At 43.8% G+C, this 21,839-nt stretch overlaps 1 protein-coding gene across 4 annotated transcripts in view; it reads left to right on the forward strand.

The window, feature by feature from the left end:
* Nucleotides 1-21,839, forward strand: part of ATAD2B (ATPase family AAA domain containing 2B) — a 221,521-nt gene that overhangs the window by 19,405 nt on the left and 180,277 nt on the right. The window lies entirely within an intron of this gene.

Here is a 21,839-nt window from a genome sequence, read left to right on the forward strand (position 1 = left end):
TATGCCTATTCTTATCTCTTTTTAGGCCTTTAAAGTCTGTAACACCTCATTTTTTGACAAATAAAGATGTAAGTGAAAATAATAAGATATTGAAAGTATGTATCATCAGTGAACTCTTTTAATCTGAAACTGTTCCCTATTTTACATCTTTATATTTTAAACCTTTAACTTTTTTTTTTTTAGAGATTTATTTATTTATTCGAAAGAGTTACACAGAGAGGAGAGGCAGAGAGGGGGAGAGAGAGAGGGATCTTCCATCTGCTGGTTCACTCCCCAATTGGCTGCAACGGCCAGAGCTGTGTCGATCCAATGGCTGGAGCTGCGCCGATCCGAAGCCAGGAGCCAGGAGCTTCTTCCGGGTCTCCCACGTGGGTGCAGGGGCCCAAGGACTTGGGCCATCTTCTACTGCTTTCCTAGGCCATAGCAGAGAGCTGGATCGGAGCAGTGGGGTCTCGGACTGGCGCCCATATGAGATGCCAATGCTTCAGGCCAGGGCGTTAACCCGCTGTGCCACAGTGCTGGCCCTAACCTTTAACTTCTTCTTTTTTTTTTTTTTTTATTTTATTTTTGACAGGCAGAGTGGACAGTGAGAGAGAGAGACAGAGAGAAAGGTCTTCCTTTGCCGCTGGTTCACCCTCCAATGGCCGCCGCTGCAGCCGGCGCACCGCGCTGATCCGATGGCAGGAGCCAGGATCCAGGTGCTTTTCCTGGTCTCCCATGGGGTGCAGGGCCCAAGCACCTGGGCCATCCTCCACTGCACTCCCTGGCCATAGCAGAGAGCTGGCCTGGAAGAGGGGCAACCGGGACAGAATCCGGCGCCCTGACCGGGACTAGAACCCGGTGTGCCGGCGCCGCAAGGTGGAGGATTAGCCTATTGAGCCACGGCGCCGGCCCTTTTTTTTTTTTTTTTTTTTTTTTTTTGACAGGCAGAGTGGACAGTGAGAGAGAGAGACAGAGAGAAAGGTCTTCCTTTGCCGTTGGTTCACCCTCCAATGGCTGCCGCGGCTGGCGCGCTGCGGCCGGCGCACCTCGCTGATCTGATGGCAGGAGCCAGGAGCCAGGTGCTTTTCCTGGTCTCCCATGGGGTGCAGGGCCCAAGCACTTGGGTCATCCTCCACTGCACTCCCTGGCCACAGCAGAGGGCTGGCCTGGAAGAGGGGCAACCGGGACAGAATCCGGCGCCCTGACCGGGACTAGAACCCGGTGTGCCGGCGCCGCAAGGCGGAGGATTAGCCTAGTGAGCCGCGGCGCCGGCCCCTAACCTTTAACTTCTTAAGTTTGAGCATTACTTTTGGGAGAAGTTTTCAGTGAGAAATCTCGGAGTGAGATTGTAACAGAAGTTGCAAAATCATGTTACATAATTTCTCTAATAAATGTAATATAGTTACTTTGTAAATACCCATGCTGATGAATGATACAGCACCCAGATAATTTATGTAAGTGTTTCACATATATTTGTGGTCATCATTTCATTGGTCACCTAAAGTCTGGGAATTCAGAATAGTAAAAAGCAAAATACTGAATTGTCTTTGTTTTTTCTTTTTAATCAAGACCTTGTCTTAGGTTACAGAGAATGGGTATTAATAGGGTGACCATATATATAGCCTACTTAGTTTGTCGCAGACAGTTCTGATTTCCCTGGTGTAATCACAGTTTTATGCTTGTTGTCCCAAAAGAGTGATAGTGCCTTCAATCTTCTATTTAATGTGTTTAGACTATTAACGTCTTGGTTTAAGTGCATATATTTTAAGTTTTCGTTAGTGGTATTTAGCTATAGAATTCATTTTATTATTTTTGTAACTTATCACTGTTTTCATTGTATAGTAGCTGTGTATGTAAACAGTCACTCCTCCTAGCTGCTGATAGCAATTTACAGGGTACATCTATTTGCATTTAAACTACACACTCTTGGGTGATGAGTACCTAGGCTGCTTCTAATTCTTTGCTACTGCAAAAATTCTTGCAATTAATACCCTTATACAATGTCCCTTGTGGATGTGATGTGGGAATTTCTTTGAAATAGATTCCCAGGAGTGGAATAGAGTGTACACATACTTAAAGTTGGCATTACCACCAGATTTGTTGCTCTAGTCTCCACTCTTAGGAACAGTGTGTGAGAGTTTTTATAACTCCACTGCTGACATTTGGTATTATCTGCCCCCCCTTTTTAAGATTTATTTGACTTATTTGAAAGTCAGAGTGACAGAGACATTTGTTGGTTCACTCCTGAAATGGGGTGAAATGGCAGTGTCTGGGCCAGGCAGATGCCAGTAGCCAGGAGCTGGATTAGAAGTGGGGCAGGCTAGACTCGAATTGTCACTCTTATAGGATGCCTCTGTTTCAAGGGGTGGCTTAACCTGCTGTGCCACCATGCTGACCCAGATGTGTATTTATTGTTAACATGCTCAAAATCTGTTCCACATTAGATTCTACCTGAAAATATTTTATTGTTCAAATTGTTTTGTTATTCATATTCTGGTGTAGTGTTTAAAAAATTATCTTTTATTTAAGGATAGTTTCTAATTTCCTTTTTATTTTCCAACTGTTGAGGTTATCTAGAAGCATATTGTTTTTCCAAAAAGTCCGGAATTTATTTTCTAGTTATATTTTGATGTTTACTTCTTTTTGCTTTAAAAATATTCATTTATTTTAGAGATAGAGTTACAGACTGAGAGAGGGAAAGACAGAGAGAGAGGTCTTCCATCTGCTGATTCACTCCCCAGATGGCTACAATGGCTGGAGCTGCGCCGATCCGAAGCCAGGAGCCAGGATCTTCTTCCGGGTCTCCCACGTGGGTGCAGCGAGCTGGACTGGAAGTGGAGCAGCTGGGACTAGAACCGGTGTCCATATGGGATTCTGGTGCTTCAGGCCAGGGCTTTAACCCACTGTGCCACGTTGCCACCCCGGTCATATTACTTTTTAAGTGTCATTATCATCCTGTACTTCTCTTTTTTGTTTTACCTTCAAGAATGTTTTTAGGCTATAGCTTCCTGTGACAAACTTTCTTAAAGGCTTAAATGCTTGAGAATATTTATATTATATCCTTACATTTTATTGAAAAATTGGCTGGATACAAAATTCAAGGTCTAGCATTGTTAATAATCTTACTCTGTCCTTGTGCTTGCAGTATTATTGTTGAAGTCGTGATGATCTGATTCTTTACGCAGTCTGTTCTGTCTTGAAACTTACAGAATTGGTTTTATTTGTTTTTATTTATTTATTTATTTTGACAGGCAGAGTGGACTGTGAGAGAGACAGAGAGAAAGGTCTTCCTTCTGTTGGTTCACCCCCCAGATGGCTGCTGCGGCTGGCACGCTGTGGCCGGCACACCGCGCTGATCCAATGGCAAGAGCCAGGTACTTATCCTGGTCTCCCATGGGGTGCAGGGCCCAAGCACTTGGGCCATCCTCCACTACACTCCCTGGCCACAGCAGAGAGCTGGCCTGGAAGAGGGGCAACAGGGATAGAATCCGGTGCCCCGACTGGGACTAGAATCCGGTGTGCTGCTGCTGCAAGGCGGAGGATTAGCCTAGTGAGCCGTGGCACCGGCCGGTTTTATTTGTTTTTATTCATAAACTTTACTGTAATTTTAGACTTTTTCACACTTGTTTGACAATCCTAGATCTTTCCATCTTAAGTTTTTCAATTTTTTTTCCTTGTAGTAAATTTGTCTTCATTATTTCTTCAAGTGGTATTTTTTTTTTTTTAATTCTTTATTGACCTCTCATTGTTCAGATGTTAGTACTTAGGAAGTTTTGTCTTCAAAGAGATAATCAAGCAAACTGTTTTTAGCACTTTGGGTAGCATGCTGGAGAAATTTGCTGACAGTTACTTGAGTAAACAAGGCTTGGTGCTGCTTGTAGCAGATCTCTTTTGACTTGTGGTGACTGTGTGCTAAGTGGCCCACTTATCAGGGTATAAAATCATGAAGCTACTTGATTTAAAGTTCATTTCCTTACAGGTTACTAATACTCTTTAATGAGAGTATACTCCAGTACTTATACTTAGGGTTAAGTGTTGTATTTGTGTACGTGACTGTGCAAGTTAAGGGAATCCATGGTTATTTTTATGTTTTTATTGAGGCGACAGAGAGAAAGAGAGATCTCTTATTTCCTAGTTCACCCCCACGAAATCTTCAACTCAATTCAGATCTCCTATGTGGATGGCAGAGACCCAACTACTCAGGCCATCACCTACTAACCTCCCAGAAAGAAGCTGGAATTGAGAGGGGAGCTGGGATTTGAACCCAGGCATTCAGTATGAAATGTGTGCCTTTAACTGCTAGCGCAAATACCTACCCTGGGAATCCACTTTAAAAAACAAAACAAGTGGCTGACACTGTGGCATAATGGGTAAAGACACTGCCTGCAGTGTTCGCATCCCATGTGGTTGTCAGTTTGAGTCCCAGCTGCTCCACTCCCAATCCAGTTCTCTGTTATGGCCTGGGAAAGCAGTAGAAGATGGCCCAACCATCAAAGAAGGAGGTACCTTTCTCTGAAGGGAGGAGAGAACTTCCACTTTGATTATGACCCTGTCTAAATAATGTTGGAGTTTATGGACTTAACAGCCTTGGCAACTTATGACAAGAGCCTCAGGTGGTCACTGATGTCATAAATAAGAGTGTCAATTGTTAAATCAACAACAGGAGTCATGGTGCACTTGCTTCTCATATAGTACCTCTGTCCTTAGTGAGTTATACAATGAGAATTAAGAATAAAACTAGTCTTCAAACAATACTTTATATGTTGTGTGTCTTTGTGGGTGCAAACTGTTGAAATCTTTACGTGTAGAGTTGATCTTCTGTATATAAAGATAACTAAAAATGAATCTTGATGAAGAATGGAATGGAAGAGTGAGTAAGAGATGGGATGGTTTAGGGGTGAGAGGGTGGGTATGGGTGGAAGAACCACTGTAATCCAAAAGTTGTACCTATGAAATTTATATTTATTAAATAAAAGCTTTCTATAAAATAAAAAAAAAACAAAGAGTATGTTTAGCTGAAATAAATCATAGAATAGATTAAAAAAAAAAAAAAAAAGATGGCCCAAGTCCTTGGGCCCCTGCACGTGCATGGGAGACCTGGAAGAAGCTCCTGGCTCCTGGCTTTGGGTTGATGCAACTGCAGCCATTGCAGCCATCTGGGGAGTGAACCAGCGGATGGAAGTCCTCTCTCTCTCTCTCTCTCTCTCTCTCTCTCTCTCTGCCTCTCTGTAACTTTGCCTTTCAAATAAATAAATAAATTTTAAAAACAAAACAAAACCCCAGTGCAGAGTTACACCTTCTTAATCAATAATACATGTTTATAAAATTTAAATGTGTTAGTATAGAAACAGTAAGAGAAGCTCCTTTAAAACATTTAAACATAGAAACTGATAATACAAATTCATGATCTGATGGGTGGTTATATTAAAAAAAATTAAAGTGATTTATTTATTTATTTCCTTGATAGGCAGAATGGCAGAGAGAGAGAGAGATTGATAGATTGATTGAGAGATTAAGACTGGGATTTTCCATTTCCCAATGGCTGCGACAGTCAGATCTGGACCAGGCTACGACCAGGAGCCAGAAACTCCAGCTGGGCCTCTCACATAGGTGGCAGGGGCCCAATTACTTGAGCAATCTTCTGCTGCCTTCCTAGGCACAATAGCAGAGAGCTGAATACTAAGTGGAGCAGGCCAGAATGCCGGAATGCCAGTCTGGGATTCTGGCATTGCCAAGTGGCAGCTTAACCCTCTGCACCACACACCCCAGTTATACTAAAAATTTTAAAGTATTTTGTAATGATTTTCAATTAAAAGTTTAAATTTTAATTTTTTAAAGATTTATTCATTTATTTGAAAGGCAGAGTTACAGAGAGGCGGAGGCAGGAAGAAAGAGGTCTTCTGTCTGCTGGTTCACTCCCAAAATGGCCACAAGGGCTGGAGCTGGGCCAACCTGAAGCCAGGAGCCTGGGGCTTCTTCCAGGTCTCCCACACAGCTGTAGGGGGCCCAACGGCTTGGACCATCTTCTGCTTTCCCAGTCCATAGCAAAGAGTTGAATCGGAAGTGGAGCAGCCAGGACTCAGACCGGCACCCATATGGATGCTGGTACAGCAGATGGAAGCTTTACGTGCTACACCACAGTGCTGGCCCTAATTTTAGATTTTTAATTCCAGATTTATCAGATGGAAGAATTGGGGAGACATGATTTTTGCCCAAGGCCATATATTCATTTAGAAGTAGTAGTTCAACTGAAAATAGAAATGTATTTCTTTAATTCTTTAATTGTTATAATTGACTGATTACCATGTGTTCGACATTGAAGATGAAAAACTATATCCTCAGCTCTTCAGCAAGACATTTTCGTTTAAAAATTATGAAATAATGGTAGGTGTTTGACCTAGTGGTTAAAACACTGGTTATGATGCCCATATCCAGAGTGATTGGGTTTGAGTTTCTACTCTGCTTCTGATTTCCACTATCTGCTAATATGCACCCTGGGAGGCAGCACGTGATTGCTCAAGTAATTGGGAACTTGCCACTCTATTTGGGATACATGGATTGAGTTCCTGGCTTTTAACGCTGGCCCCAATTTGTTCCTGGCCATTGAGGGTGTTTGGGTAGTTAACCAATAGATAGGAACACTTTCTTCCTCCTCCCTCCTCTCAAATAAAAATAAGTAAAAATTAAGGGGCTGGCGGCTGTGGTGCAGTGGGTTAAAGCCCTGGCCTGAAATGCCGGAATCTCATGTGGGTGCTGGTTTTAGTCCTGGCTGCTCTCTTCTGATCCAGCTCTCTGCTATGGCCTGGGATAGCAGTGGAGGATGGCCCAAGTCCTTGGGCCCCTGCACCCACGTGGGAGACCCGGAAGAAGCTCCTGGCTCCTGGCTTCGGATCGGCGCAGCTCCAGCCATTGCAGCCATCTGGGGAGTGAACCAGCAGATGGAAGACCTCTTTCTCTCTGTCTCTACCTCTCTCTATAACTCTGTCCTTCAAATAAATAAATCTTTAAAAAAAAATTAAGTAAAAATTTAAAAACATGAAAATCATGAAATAAGTATTTCCAGCAATATGGAAAAACAGAATAAAAAAAGCCTGTATCTGCTCCTCTAACTCCTCTAGTTCATTCTTCTTGGAGATAATGATTGTTAATTACGATATTCATCCTTTCAGACCATTGCACATGTATGTATGAATTGTTTATAGGTGTGTGGGAATATTATTTTTCATTTTATTTGAAAGGCAGACACACACACACACAGACACACACACACACAAATACACAAAGAAATATCTTCCATCACTGGTTCATTCCCCAAATGCCTGCAATAGCCAGGGCTGGGCCAACTGATGTCAGTCTGGTTCTCCCATGTGTGTGGCAGGGACTCAAGTACTTGAGCCATTACCTGCTGCCTCCCAGGGTGCGCATTCGTAGGAAGCTGGAATCAGAAGTGGAGCTGGGACTCAGTTCAGGTGCTCTGGTTTGTTAAGTGGGTATACCAAGCAGCATCCTAACTGCTGTACGCCCCCATGCACCCCCCCAGATATTTTTGACAGATACATAATCATATCATGTATTTTTTTTAATTTATTTATTTGACAGGTAGAGTTACAGTGTGAGAGAGAAACAGAGAAAGGTCTTCCTTCCCTTGGTTCACTCCCTGAATGGCCGCAACGGCTGGAGCTGCCCGATCTGAAGCTAGGAGCCAGGAGCTTCTTCCTGGTCTCCCATGTGGGTGCAGGGGCCCAAGCACTTGGGCCATCCTCCACTGCCCTCCTGGGCCACAGGAGAGAGCTGGACTTGAAGAGGAGCAATTGGGACTAGAACCCGGTACCCATATGGGATGTGGATGCCGCAGGCGGATTAACCTACTGTGCCACAGCACCGCCCCCCTGATAGTTGATTTTTGACTTTTTTTTTTTCTTGTTTGACAGGCAGAGTGGACAGTGAGAGAGAGAAACAGAGAGAAAGGTCTTCCTTTACCATTGGTTCACCCTCCAATGGCCACTATGGCCGGTGCACTGCACTGATCTGAAGCCAGGAGCCAGGTGCTTCTCCTGGTCTCCCTTGCAGGTTCAGGGCCCAAGGACTTGGGCCATCCTCCACTGCACTCCTGGGCCACAGCAGAGAGCTGGACTGTAAGAGGGGCAACCGGGACAGAATCTGGCACCCCGACGGGGACTAGAACCTGGTGTGCCAGCGCTGCAGGCGGAGGATTAGTCTATTGAGCCACGGCACCAGCCAATTTTTGACTTTGTATCACGTGCATTCCTTACTGTGGTTTTGCTTGATGACTTTGTGATTCTTTTTGTACCATGGTACCATTACTTAGTTAATTTTCCTTATTGGTACGCAGGTTATATCTATGTTTTTAACATTATAAATGGCTTAGCAGATAATGACTTTTCTCTTTTAGGTGAAGTGGAAATAGTGGATCAAAGGACTGTATATATTTTATTCTAAAAATCATTTACTTATTTAAGAAGCAAAGGGTGCAGAGTGGGGATGTTCTTCCTTTTCTAGTTTACTTCCCATATGCTTAGAATGCCTAGAGCTTGGCTTGTGCCAGAGCTGGAGCCGGGAATGCAGTCCAGGTCTCCCAGGTTTGTGGTGGGAATCCAGTTACTGGAGCCATCACCTGCCTTCCAGGATTTGCATTACCAGGAAACTGGAGTCAGGAGCCAGAGCCTGGTGATCTGCTGTTATCTTAACCGCTGCCAGGCCGTATGCCTGCCCCTTAAGTGAATCTTCATAGATTTTGCCTTACAAAAGGACAAATAAGTTTATCCCGTACTCCTCAATATAATCAGCATTGTTAAGTTTTTATAATCACAGGCTGATTTAAGTTAAGGAGTTAGGTTTTAGCTTACATTAGAGGCTGCCTTATCACTAAGTGTCTTTACTGTCCAACAGGAAAATGTTTGCTTAATAAATTTTGTATGTGGGATGAATGAGTCACTGAAGATAAATATATGAGGTTATATTAATCCTACAAAGCCAAATAAATATCTTTGAGATTGTGTCCATTTTCAGGATGTAGGTAGAATATTTGTTGCTTATAATACCTCACCTGATTCTTCTATTTTATCTGAAAGAAAAATACATTTTAAATTATTGTAGACTATTTTTATCTTTCCACAACTCCTCAGCCAACTGCTCTTTTCTGTGTATTTTTTTCTTTCATGTATGCTTTCATGATAATTGTTTAGAAATACTAAACTAGTAAGCCATTGCTCTTGAGTTATTTGTGCAAAGTTTAGACACTTGGTGTGCCTGCAGTTTCCCAACTTTGTAGAATAGTGTTGGCCCTAAGTACATAAACAGCAGTATGAATGTTGTTTTCTGCAGTCATGGTTACCAAAGTCTGTGCATTCTTTTCACAAAGGAAAGAAAAAAAAAAAAGGACTGCACTTTTAAGCTTTCTCATGAAAATAGCAGTACTTATTTTTTTTTAAAAAAGACAAAAAGTCTGTCTTTTTTAAAGAAATTGGAAAAGATTGATTGCACCCATACACTTTATGATCTAACTTGTGGGAAACTTTTCCTATTTTCTTTCTTGTCTCTTTGAATATCTTTCTCTGTTTAGTTATTTTGCTGTTCAAAAATTTTATTTTCTTCTATGTTTTCTCTCGTTGTCAAGAAACCAAGTCTGTTTTTTCAAGAAGAAAATTCTTTTCTGACTTTTCTGATTCTGTAACCTCTTTTACTTCTTTATTAATTCTTATGCTTCTTTTATTTTATTTATTTGAGAGAGTTACAGCCTTAGGGAGAGACAGAGAGAAAGGTCTTCCATCTGCTGATTTACTCCCCAGTGGCTGCAATGGCTGGAGCTGGGCTAATTCAAAGCCAGGAGCCCAGAGCTTCTTCCAGGTATCCCACATGGGTGCAAGGGCACAAGCACTTGGGCCGTCTTCCACTGTTTCCCAGGCCATAAGCAGAGAGCTGGATTGGAAGAGGAGCAACTGGGACATGAACTGGCGCTCCTGTGGGATGCCAATGCCTCAGGCGGAGGCTTAGCCTACTACCCCACAGTGCCAGCCTCAATTCTGAAGCTTCTTGGCAAGAGTACCTTTTCAGTCATTACCTGTGCTTCCTCCCCTCTTACTCAGTTCTTCACCTATTGATTTTCTTTTTCTTTTTCTTTCTTTTTTTTTTTTTTTTTTTTTTTTTTTTTTGACAGGCAGAGTTAGACAGTGAAAGAGAGAGAGAGAGAGAGAGAGAAAGGTCTTCCTTCTGTTGGTTCACCCCCCAGATGGCTGCTGCGGCCAGCGTGCTGTGGCCGGTGCACCGCGCTGATCCGAAGCCAGGAGCCAGGTGCTTCTCCTGGTCTCCCATGCAGGTGCAGGGCCTAAGGATCTGGGCCATCCTCCAGCTGCACTCCCAGGCCACAGCAGAGAGCTGGACTGGAAGAGGGGCAACCGGGACAGAATCCAGCGCCCCGACTGGGACTAGAACCCGGTGTGCCGGCACCACAGGCAGAGGATTAGCCTATTGAGCTGGTACGCCAGCCCCCACCTATTGATTTTCAACTAGCATTTCCGACTTACCGTGGCCAACGCTTTGGTGTAGCAGATAAAAGCTGCCGCCAGCAGCGCCATCATCCTATATAGGTACCAGTTCCAGTCCAGGCTACTCCATTTCCAATCTAGCTCCCTGCTTATGTGCCTGGGAAAGTAGTAGAAGATGGCCCAAATCCTTGGGCCTCTGTACCCGTGCAGGAGACCCGGAAGAAGCTCCTGGCCTCTGCAGCCCAGACCATTGTGGCCATTTCGGAAGTGAACCAGTGGACGGAAGATCTTTCTCTTTTTTCCCTCTCTCTTTCTGTAACTCTGCCTTTCAAATAAATAAAATATATCTTTAAAAAAAGAAATTGACTTATCAAAAGATTCAGTGACCTCCTAATTAAAAATCTATAGGCTTATCAGCTTTCTGTGTTAAGTCTTTTTGGAATGAAATTTCTCTCCCCTTGTTTAGTAAGATACTCTAATTTTCTGTTATCTCTTTGCCTTTACTTATCCTGTTAATGTAGGCATTTTTATGGTTTAACTCCTCCTCTCTTATTTTTCATTCTGTTTATTATATATGAATTTTTAAGAATTTGATTTTGCATCTATCTCTATTCCTTAGCTTGTTTCATTTCAGAGACAGGTGCTTCCTCCCGGTCTCCCATGCGGGTGCAGAGTCCCAAGCACTTGGGCCATCTTCCACTGTACTCCTGGGCCACAGCAGAGAGCTGGACTGGAAGAGGGGCAACCGGGACTAGAACCTGGGGTGCTGGCACCGCAGGCAGAGGATTAACTAAGTGAGCCATGGCACTGGCCTATGAGTGTGGTTTAAGAATCCCAAGGCGAGAGTGAAATGCAACTATCAGAAGATTGGCATTTACAGAAAAAAATAACTAGGTCTTTTCATTATACTTTCTGTAGAATTTAACATTATTACTATTTTTTTTTAAAAGACTGATTTGTTTATTTGAAAGGCAGAGTTACAGAGAGGCAGAGAGAGAGAGAGAGAGGTCTTCCATCTGCTGATCCACTCTCCAGATGGCCGCAATGGCTGGAGCTGAGCCGATCTGAAGCCAGGAGCCAGGAGCTTCTTCTGGGTCTCCCATTTGAGTGCAGGGGCTCAAGCACTTGTGCCATCTTGCACTGCTTTCCCAAGCCATAGCAGAGAGCTGGATCTGAAGTGGAGCAGCCGGGACTCGAATTGGCACCCATATGGGATGCTGGCACTGCAGGCAGCGGCTTTACCTGCTATGCCACAGCACCAGTTCCAACATTATTATTGTACTTCTGGAAGATATTTCATTTTTTTTTTTTTTTAAGATTTACTTATTGAAAGTCAGAGTTATAGAGAGAGAGGAGAGGTAGAGAGAGAGGTCTTTCATCTGATGATTCACTCCCCAGATGGCCACAATGGCCGGAGCTGCGCTGATCCGAAGCCAGGAGCCAGGAACTTCTTCCAGGTCTCCCATGTGGGTACAGGGGCTCAAGGGACTTGGGCCATCTTCTACTGCTTTCCCAGGCCACAGCAGAGAGCAGGATCTGAAGAGGAGCAGCCAGGACTAGAACTGGCACCCATATGGGATGCTGGTGCTTCACGCCAGGGCATTAACCTGCTGCGCCAAGTCTACTCGTCCTCGACTATTTTTGACTATTTTATGTGTTCCATGATTATGTTGTTAAAAAAATGCCTTTGCATTTCTGTAGAAAACTGGACATTATCTTTAAAGTTCTTGTCAGTTATGAGCTCTTCCTTCATCTCCACTGGCAGTCACTACTTCTTCTTCTTCTTCTTTTTTTTTTTTTTTTTTTGACAGGCAGAGTGGATAGTGAGAGAGAGAGACAGAGAGAAAGGTCTTCCTTTTGCTGTTGGTTCACCCTCCAATGGCTACCACGGCTGGCGTGCTGCGGCCGGCGCACCGCGCTGATCCGAAGGCAGGAGCCAGGTGCTTCTCCTGGTCTCCCATGGGGTGCAGGGCCCAAGCACTTGGGCCATCCTCCACTGCCCTCCCGGGCCACAGCAGAGAGCTGGCCTGGAAGAGGGGCAACAGGGACAGAATCTGGCGCCCCGACCGGGACTAGAACCTGGTGTGCCGGCGCCGCTAGGTGGAGGATTAGCCTAGTGAGCCGCGGCGCCGGCAGTCACTACTTCTTGTTTCCTGTTTTTATTTTTGCTTTCAGAGAGTTGTTGTGTCCCATTATAACACTGTAATGTGATATGCCTCATCATTATGACTGTCATCTTAATATACTGTGCATTGTGTTCAAGTAGTTCTATTCATCTTTCTTACCACTGCCCTCTGTGCTAGGTACATAGCAAATTTTTGCAAATGAGATTATTGCCTTAGTCTGAGATACTTTTTCTACTTATGTATTGCAGTTATTCTGACACAGGTTGCTAAATAGCCATGTGCAGATTGCATAATCTCGCTTAAGTGCCTTTGTCATGAAACTAGTTAATGCCTTCCCTCAAAAAGTTAGGTTATAATTAGTTGGAAATGCTTTGAAGATGAAAAAGTTAGGGCTAAGCATATCATCTCCTATTAAAGGTGAGTTGTTAGTACTAGGTTTGAAGATAAAAGGTTTCCCAAAGCTTGATGTTAATTAAATGGTGTTAAAGTAATTATTTTGTATCTGTTTACATCTTGGTGGTTTGCCCTACCTAAATCCTTAGATTTCTTTGGAGGTGTCTGTTTTAGAGCAACCCTGTCGTGAACAGAGAAGTAATATAGCAGTTCGGATGATGTGCTCACACTGTTTGAACTGTTTTATGCCAAAGATCTTCAAACTTGTGTACCAGGAATCACTTAGGCCCTTGGTAAAAATGTTCCAGCTCCAGAGATTCTAGTTCAGCAGGTTATATTTCTGTAATGAGTAATTCAGGTAATTACTGATTCAGGGAGTAGGTGGACAACAGATACTTTGGAATGGAATGGAAAAAAGCCAGTAGGACGTGAGAATGGCCAATAAATATACAGTTTCAGCTAAATTGATATAAAGAATTTCATGCTCAGCTTATTTAAAAAAAACTGGACCTTAAATATCTTACTTTTTTTTGTTAATTCAGTAATCTATTGCACTTGTTTTTAAAGTAAGTTTGGGAAAGTACCTGCAGATGCTTCATGAAAAAAAACAACTTATCTAGTGAGTTTGTGAAATGTTACAAAAATGTAACAACATTACAGCTAGTAGGGCAAAAGGTTAATTTAGGTTAGATTCTTCAGGGGGATTTCATGAAAAGAAATGGATCTTGACATGAGCCTTGAAAGGTGAGTAATTTGGGCAGTGGATGTTTGGCCTATTCAGTTTGCTGCTTGTGGGGCTGGTGTTGTGGCACTCTGGGTACAGCTGCTCTTTGCAATTCTAGTATCCTGTATGGCGGTGCTGGTTTGAATCCCAACTCTCTGCCTCTGGTCTAGCTTGCTGCTTGTGTGCCTGGGAAGGCAGTGAATGATGGCCCAAGTAGTTGGGCCCCTCTGTCCTCATGGGAGACCCAAATGGAGTTCCTGGATCTTGGCTTCAGCCTGTCCCAGGCATGGCTGTTGTAACCATTTGGGAAGTGAACTAGTGGATGGAGGATCTCTCTCTTCTGTTGCTCTTTCAAATCAATCAGTTAATCAATCAGTTACCCACTCTTAAGTAAAAAGATGTTGCTTGGGATGCCCTGAGTGTCTGCTTTCAGGTCCCAGTTTAGCTGAGGATTCCAGCTTCCTGCTAATGCACAGCCTGATTGGCAGCAGGCTTAAGTAGTTGAGTCCCTGCCACCCATGAAAGAGACAGAGATTGGGTTTCAGGCTCCTGGATTTGTCTTGGGCCAGTCCCAGGTGTTGGGAGCAAACCAGTGGATGGGAGACCTATCCTTGTGTTTTTCTGCCTTTCAAATACAATACAATACAATACAATACAAGGAATGATTCTTTGTTCTTATTTCTTAAAGAGGGTAAGGGATTGGTTTTTAAAAATTTTTTTAAAGGTTTATGTATTTGAAAGGCAGGGTTAGAGAGAAAAGGAGATATAAGATAAAGAGAGATCTTCCTTCTGCTGATTCATAGAGGCCTCATCTGGCTGGGGCTGTGCCAGGCCAAAGCCAGGTATCTGGAACTCCATCCTAGTCTTGCATGTGGGTGCAGGGGCCTAAGCACTTGGGCCATCTTCTGCTGCTTTCCCATGCACATTAACAGGGAACTAGAATGGAAATGGAGCAGCTGGGACTCAAACTGGTACTCATATGGGATGTTGGTGCTGTAGGCAGTAGCTTAACCTACTGAGCCACAATGCCAGCCCCTAGTGATTGGATTTGGTTGGAAGCAATAACTCTTGTCTGAGCTATTTAAATTGTTAAGGTAGTTTATAGGTATTAGTTTCTGTATTCACAAATACACCTTGGCTACATGATTTTGCTTCCTCAGTGGCTACTTTTTGAAGGTGTTGTATGATAATGCTTTTCAAACTCTAATATGAATATGAATTATCTGGAGTTTTTTTTTTATAAAGATTTATTTATTTGAAAGGCAGAGTTACAGAGAGGCAGAGGCAGAGAGAGGGAGGGAAGGAGAAAGAAGGGAGGGAGGTCTTCCATCTGCTTGTTCACTCCCCAGATGGCTACAGTGGCCAGAGCTGGGTCAATCAAGCAAGGAGCCAGGAGCTTCTTCTGGGTCTCCCATGTGAGTGCAGGGGCCCAAGCAATTGGACCATCTTCTACTGCTTTCCCAGGCCATAGCAGAGGGCTGGATTGGAAGTAGAGCACCTGGACTTGAACTGGTGCCCAAATGGGATGCCAGCACGGCAGGCGGCTGCATCACCACAGCACCGGCCCCCTAGAGGTTTATTAAAATGGTTTCTGACTCAGTAAACTAAGGGGTGCAATCTGAGATTCTACATTTTTCGTTTTGTGTGTGTGTGTGTGTGTGTGTGTGTGTGTTTTTGCCAGCCAGAGTTAGACAGTGAGAGAGAGAGAGAGAGTTATAGACAGTGAGAGAGAGAGAGAGAGAGACAGAAAGATCTTCCTTCCATTGGTTCCCCTCTCCAAATGGCCACTGTGGCCTGCGCCCTGCAAGCCTATCCAAAGCCAGGAGCCAGGTGCTCCTCCTGGTCTCCCATGGGGTGCAGGGCCCAAGCACTTGAGCCATCCTCCACTGCCTTCCTGGGCCACAGCAGAGAGCTGGCCTGGAAGAGGGGCAACCAGGACAGAATCCGGTGCCCCAACCGGGACTAGAACCCAGCATGCTGGCACCACAGGTGGAGGATTAGCTTAGTGAGCCGCCGGTGCCGGCCTTACATTTTTCTTTTTGTTTTAAAAGGTTTATTTATTTATTTGAAAGAGTTACACAAAGAGAGAGAGGCAGAGACAAGGAGATAGTGAGATCTTCTATCTGCTGATTTACTCCCTAGGTGGTTGCGACAGCTATGGATGGGCCAGGCTGCAGCCACGAGCCAGGAGTTTCATCCATCTCTGCCCCTGGGTGGCAAGGGCCCAAGTACTTGGGCCATCTTTTGCTGCTTAGTAAAGCAGCCAGGACATAAACCAGTACCCATATGGGATGCTAACATTGCAGATGGTGGCTTTACCTGCTACGCCACTACATTGGCTCTGAGATTCTGTATTTCTGAGGCATTCCCAGGTGATACCCATACTCTTGGTCCACAGACTAGGTTAGGAATGTCGAATGTGTTGGAGGAGTAGTTGAGTTAGGTGTCCTCCATGGCACTCTTTTGCTCTGGGAATCCAATAAATATCCTAGGGTGGAGTGGCTGAGATAGTATAAAGAGTGGGATTGGAGAAGGCAGGGCTCTGGGGAATTGAAATAGCACAATTTTAAAAAGCTCACATTGTTGAAGTGGAATAAGTGTGTTTATTGATAAAGTGTCATCACATGATTGAATTACAACTCAAACGGCATTTTAAAAATAAGATTTACTTATTTATTTGAAAGGTAGAGTTTACAGAGAGAAGGACACACACACACACACACACACACACAGAGAGAGAGAGAGGAGAGATTGATCTTCCATCTAGTTCACTCCTCAAATGGCTGCAACGGCCAAGGCTGGGCCAGGCCGAAGCCAGGAGCCAGGAACTTCCTCTGGGTCTCCCATTTTAATTCAGGGGCCCAAGTACTTGGATCATCTTCTGCTGCTTTCCCAGGCACATTAGCAGCTGGATCGGAAGTGGAGCAGCCAGGATTCCAACCAGTGCCCATATGGATGACTGCATTGCAGACTGCAGCTTTACCTGCTATGCCAAAATGCTGGCCCCCTCAAATGTTGTGTGTGTGTGTGTGTGTGTGTTTCTCTTATAAAGATGGTTTGGAAGCAGGTAACCAGCTTTTCTTGGGAACTTAGCAAATAGTGGTGGTTATTTACACAACTAACATTTGTTAACCTTAATTGTAGACACTCTAATGTGTGAATTTCTGTTTTGTAAAAAATTTATTTGAAAGCTATCAAAATTTATTTGATAGATAGATACATGAAAGCAGAGAGATCTCCCATCCATTAGCTCACTCCCCAAATCCACCAACAGCTGTGGGTAGGCCAGGCCAAAGGCAGTAACCACAATTCAATTGAGGTCTCCCACAAGGGTGGCAGGGACTCAACTATTTGAGCCATCACTGCTGTCTCCCAGGGTGTCCATCAGTAGGAAACTGGAATTGGGAACTGAGCCAGGACTTGGACTCTGGTATGGGATATGGTGTCCCGAGTTTTGTTTTAACCATTGTGCTAAATGACCAACCCTGATGTTTAAATTTTTTTTAATTAGATTTATTTATTTAAAAGGTCGGGGGAGAGAAAGAGAAAGAGAGATACATTGTCTGTCTACTGGGTCATTCCCCGAATGCCTGTAAAAGCCTGGGTTGGGCCAGGCTGAAGCTAGGAGTGAGGAACTCCATCTGGGTCTCCCATGTGGGTGACAGGAACTCATGTACTAGGGTCATCATCTGCTGCCTTCTAGGTGTATTAGCAGTAAGCTCAATGGTAAGCATGAGGTAGCTGGGCATCTCAAGCTATGGCTTACCTCTCTGAACCACAGTGCTTTCCCCTGATGTTTGATTTCTTTCCTTTTTTTCCTAAGATTTATTTTATTTTTTTAAAGGTTTATTTATTTATTTGAAAGTCAGAATTACACAGAGAGAGGAGAGGCAGAGAGAAGGAGAGGTCTTCCATCCGCTGATTCACTCCCCAGATGGCTGCAATGGAGCTGTACCGATCCAAAGCTAGGAGCCAGGAGCCAGGAGCTTCTTCTGGGTCTCCCACAAGGGTGCAGGGGCCCAAGGGCTTGGGCCGTCCTCCACTGCTTTCTCAAACTATAGCAGAGAGCTGGATTGGAAGTGGAGCAGCCGGGTCTTGAACTGGCGCCCATATGGAACGCCGGCAGTTCAGGTTAGGGCGTTAACCCACTGTGTCACAGCACCAGCCCCTCTAAGATTTATTTATTTATTTGAAAGTCAGAGTTACAGAGAGAGAAGGAGAGACAGATTTTCCATCTGTTGGTTTCTTCCCCAAATGGCTGGAGCCAGCAGGGCTGAGCTAGGCTGAATCCAGGAGCCAAGTGCTTCTTCCAGGTCTCGTGAGTGGTAGGGGCCCAGGGATTTGGGCCATCTTCCATTGCTTTCCCCGGCATATTAGCAGGGAGCCAGGTTGGAAGTGGAGCACATGAGGCCTGAACTGGTGCCCATATGGTATTTTGGTGCTGTAGGCGGTGGCCTAGCCTGCTGTGCCACAGCACCAGCTCCCCCCGCCCAATGCCATCTCACTAGTCCAAGTGATCAGTTTCAGCTCACAGTTGATCATACTGATAAGTCTAAGAGTCAAAGGGATCACATAAACAAGACTAGGATCTGCTAATACTAACTGATAGAATTAAAAAGGAGAGAACGATCCAACATGGGAAGCGGGATACACAGCAGAGTTATAGAATGGCAGATGTCCTAAACAGCACTCTGGCCTCAGAATCAGCCCTTAAGGCATTTGGATCTGGCTGAAGAGCCCATGAGAGTATTTTAGGCATGGAAAGCCAAAACACTCTGGTAAAAACACACACACACACACACACACACACACAAACCCAAAAAACAAAAACAAAAACAAAAAAAATCCAACTAAATGCAAGATCTCTGAGAGTGAGATCCCAGTAGAAAAAAACGGGCCACCAAAGAAGGAGGTACCTTTCTCTGAAGGGAGGAGAGAACTTCCACTTTGACTATGACCTTGTCTAAATAAGATCGGAGTTGGCTAACTCAAAAGGCTTCCATAGCCTTGGCAACTCATGACAAGAGCCTCAGGTGATTACTGACGCCATAAACAAGAGTGTCAAATTGTTAAGTCAACAACAGGAGTCGCCGTGCACTTACTCCTCATGTAGGATCTCTGTCCTTAATGTGTTGTTCAGTGTGAATTAATGCTATAACTAGTACTCAAACAGTATTTTACACTTTGTGTTTCTGTGTGGGTGCAAACTGATGAAATCTTGACTTAATATATACTAAATTGATCTTCTGTATATAAAGATAATTGAAAATGAATCTTGATGTGAATGGAATGGGAGAGGGAGCGGGAAAGGGGAGGGTTGCAGGTGGGTGGGAAGTTATGGAGGGGGGGAAGCCATTGTAATCCATAAACTGTACTTTGGAAATTTATATTTACTAAATAAAAGTTAAAAAAAAAGATTCATTTATTTTGAAAGGCAGAGTGACAGAGAGAGATAGACAGACAGACTGACCAGAGAGGGATGTCTTCCATCTGCTGATTCACTCCCCAAGTGACTTCCGTGGCTGGGGCTGGTTCAGGCTGAAGCCGGGAGCCAGGAGCTCCAGTACTTGAATCATCATTTGTTGATTTTCCAGATGCATTAGCAGGGAGCTCAGAAGCTGAGCAGCTGGGATTTAAACCAGCACTTTGATATGGGATGTGGGTGTTGCAGGTGGCAGCTTATCTTGCTGCACCATAACACCAGCCCCTGAATTTCTTACTGCTTTTCCTTTTGTGCATTTTAGTTCTTGCTGGGGCTGGCATTGTGATGTAGTGGGATTACTCGCTGCCTGTATCGCCAGCAGCCCATATGGTTGCCTGTTAAAGTCCTGGCTGCTCCACTTCCAATCCAGCTCTCTGCTAATGTGCCTGGGAAAGCAGTGGAAAATGACCCAAGTGCTTGTACCTCTCCATCCATATGAGAGACCCAGATGAAGTTCCTGGCTTCTGGCTCTGGCCTGGCTTAACCTCAGCCGGTACAGCCATTTGAGTAGTGAACCAGTGGCTGGAAGATATCTCTCTGTCTCTGTAACTCTGCCTTTCAAATAAATAAATCTATTTTGAAAAAAATATATTTATTTTATTTATTGGAAAGGCGGAGTTAGGTCTTCCATCTGATGGTTCACTTCCCAGATGGCCACAGCTGCTGGAGCTGGGCCAATCCTAAGCCAGGAACCTGGAGCTTTTTCTTGATCTCCCATGTGGGTGCAGGGGCTCAAGCACTTGGACTATCTTCTGCTGCCTTTTCCAGACCAGTAACAGGGAGCTGGATCTTAAATGGAACAGCTGGGACATAAAAGTGCCCAAGTGGGATGCCAGTGGCAGCTTTACTTGCTGTGCCATAATGCTGGCCCTGAAATGGATAATTTTTGTACATTATTCTTAAAAGAGAGTTGTAGCACAAAAAGGAACAAGTAAATTTCTCATTTTCATGTGGTAGCTTGTTGAAGATTGTCATATATATCCTTGAAATACTGATAGATTGTCAAGCCATAGTAAAATACAGTATTAGCATATGAATGAAATATTCTTTAAAGAAAAGATTAATCTTCCCTTCTTTCTCTTTCCTATCTCCCTTGAACATCTAGGGAATTACAAAGTGAAGAGAAGGGTGCTGTGCAAGACAGTGAACTTCCTGTAGTCTGAAGACTTGGGTTGGGGAGGGGATATGATTAAAGTGTGATAGAGGAGGATTCTGGTTTAAAGATTGGATACGTTGAGTAAGTTAACTGAAAGAGCAAATAAGTGTATTTACAAAAAAATGTTTATTTTCATCTGCTTGGAGGGCAGAGTTATGGGGGGAAAGAGAGAGAGATCTTCTATCTACTGGTCCACTCCCCAGATGGCTGCAACAAGACCAGACTGAAACCAGAAATCTGGAACTGAATCTCAGTCTCCCTCTTGGGGGACAGGGATTCAAGTACTTTAGCCATCATCTGCTGCTTCCCACGGTGTGCAGAATAAGGGGTTATAAAGCACAGAACTAAATCAGATGTCATGAGTTCATCCTGATATAACTGAGTGAATGAATGAGGGGCCAGGGAAAGCTCTTCTTGAAAGTAGAACGCCAACTACTAAAGAGTAGAGGTCGGGCAGGCATTTGGCATGCTGGTTAAGTGACTGCTTGGGGATGCCTGCATCTGATTAGAGTTCCTGGTTTGAGTCATAGCTACGCTATTTCCTATCCAGCTTTCCGCTAATGTGTAGCGTGGAAGGCAGCAGATGATGGCTTAAGTCCCCTCCACCCATGTGGGAGACCTAAATTGAGTTCTGGGCTCCTGGCTTTGGATCGGTCCAGCCTTGGTGGAAATGATGGAAGATCTATCTCTATTTTTGTCTCTGCCTTTCAAATGCAATGAAATTAAATAAATAAAAATTTGTAAAAAAAAGTAGAAGGAATCATGAAATTAGATGATTACCATCATAATGGTATATGATAATAGTTAAAAATTGTCAATGAACACTAAGGCTGGAGGGTGGATATTTAATAAGGAATGGGATATTGGTAAATTACCAGAATAATTCTCTGAAATCTAACTAGATTCATGGGGAAAAATACTGAGTTTACAGGGGAGGAACCTGGCAGACACCAACTTTACAAAGTGATCGAGGTTAATATCCCTAGTGATAGGTGGGTAGATATAGAACGCATGGCATCATTCCTGTATATTCTAAGAACATATGGCCTCTGTGCGATTATGAGGAATACCATCTAGCCCTAGACAGAGGGGGTTATCCTGGAGAATCAAAGGCCTGTAAGACAAGGGCATAAAAGATTGGGAGAGAGTGGAAACACTGTGCTAATAGATGGAAGTCTGATAACTAAATGTAGTACATATTCCAGATAGGATCTTGGACCTAAAAGAAAAAAGATAGACAATTTTGGGTAAGATTGGTAAATTTTTGGGAAAATTTTTGTCTGTGAATTAGCTGTGTTACACCAGTATTGATTTCCTGAATGGGAGAATGAAAATGCAGTAGAGTGTTTTGGAGCATATGAAGAAAAATGTCATAGAAAAGTATATACATACTTTAAACAATCACACACTTTGTCTTGAAATTTTTCAAAATAAAAACAACCAAAATATACTTTTTTGGTTATAAATTTAA

Source organism: Oryctolagus cuniculus, chromosome 2 (genome assembly GCF_964237555.1).
Source record: "Oryctolagus cuniculus chromosome 2, mOryCun1.1, whole genome shotgun sequence".
Classification (NCBI taxonomy): domain Eukaryota; kingdom Metazoa; phylum Chordata; class Mammalia; order Lagomorpha; family Leporidae; genus Oryctolagus; species Oryctolagus cuniculus.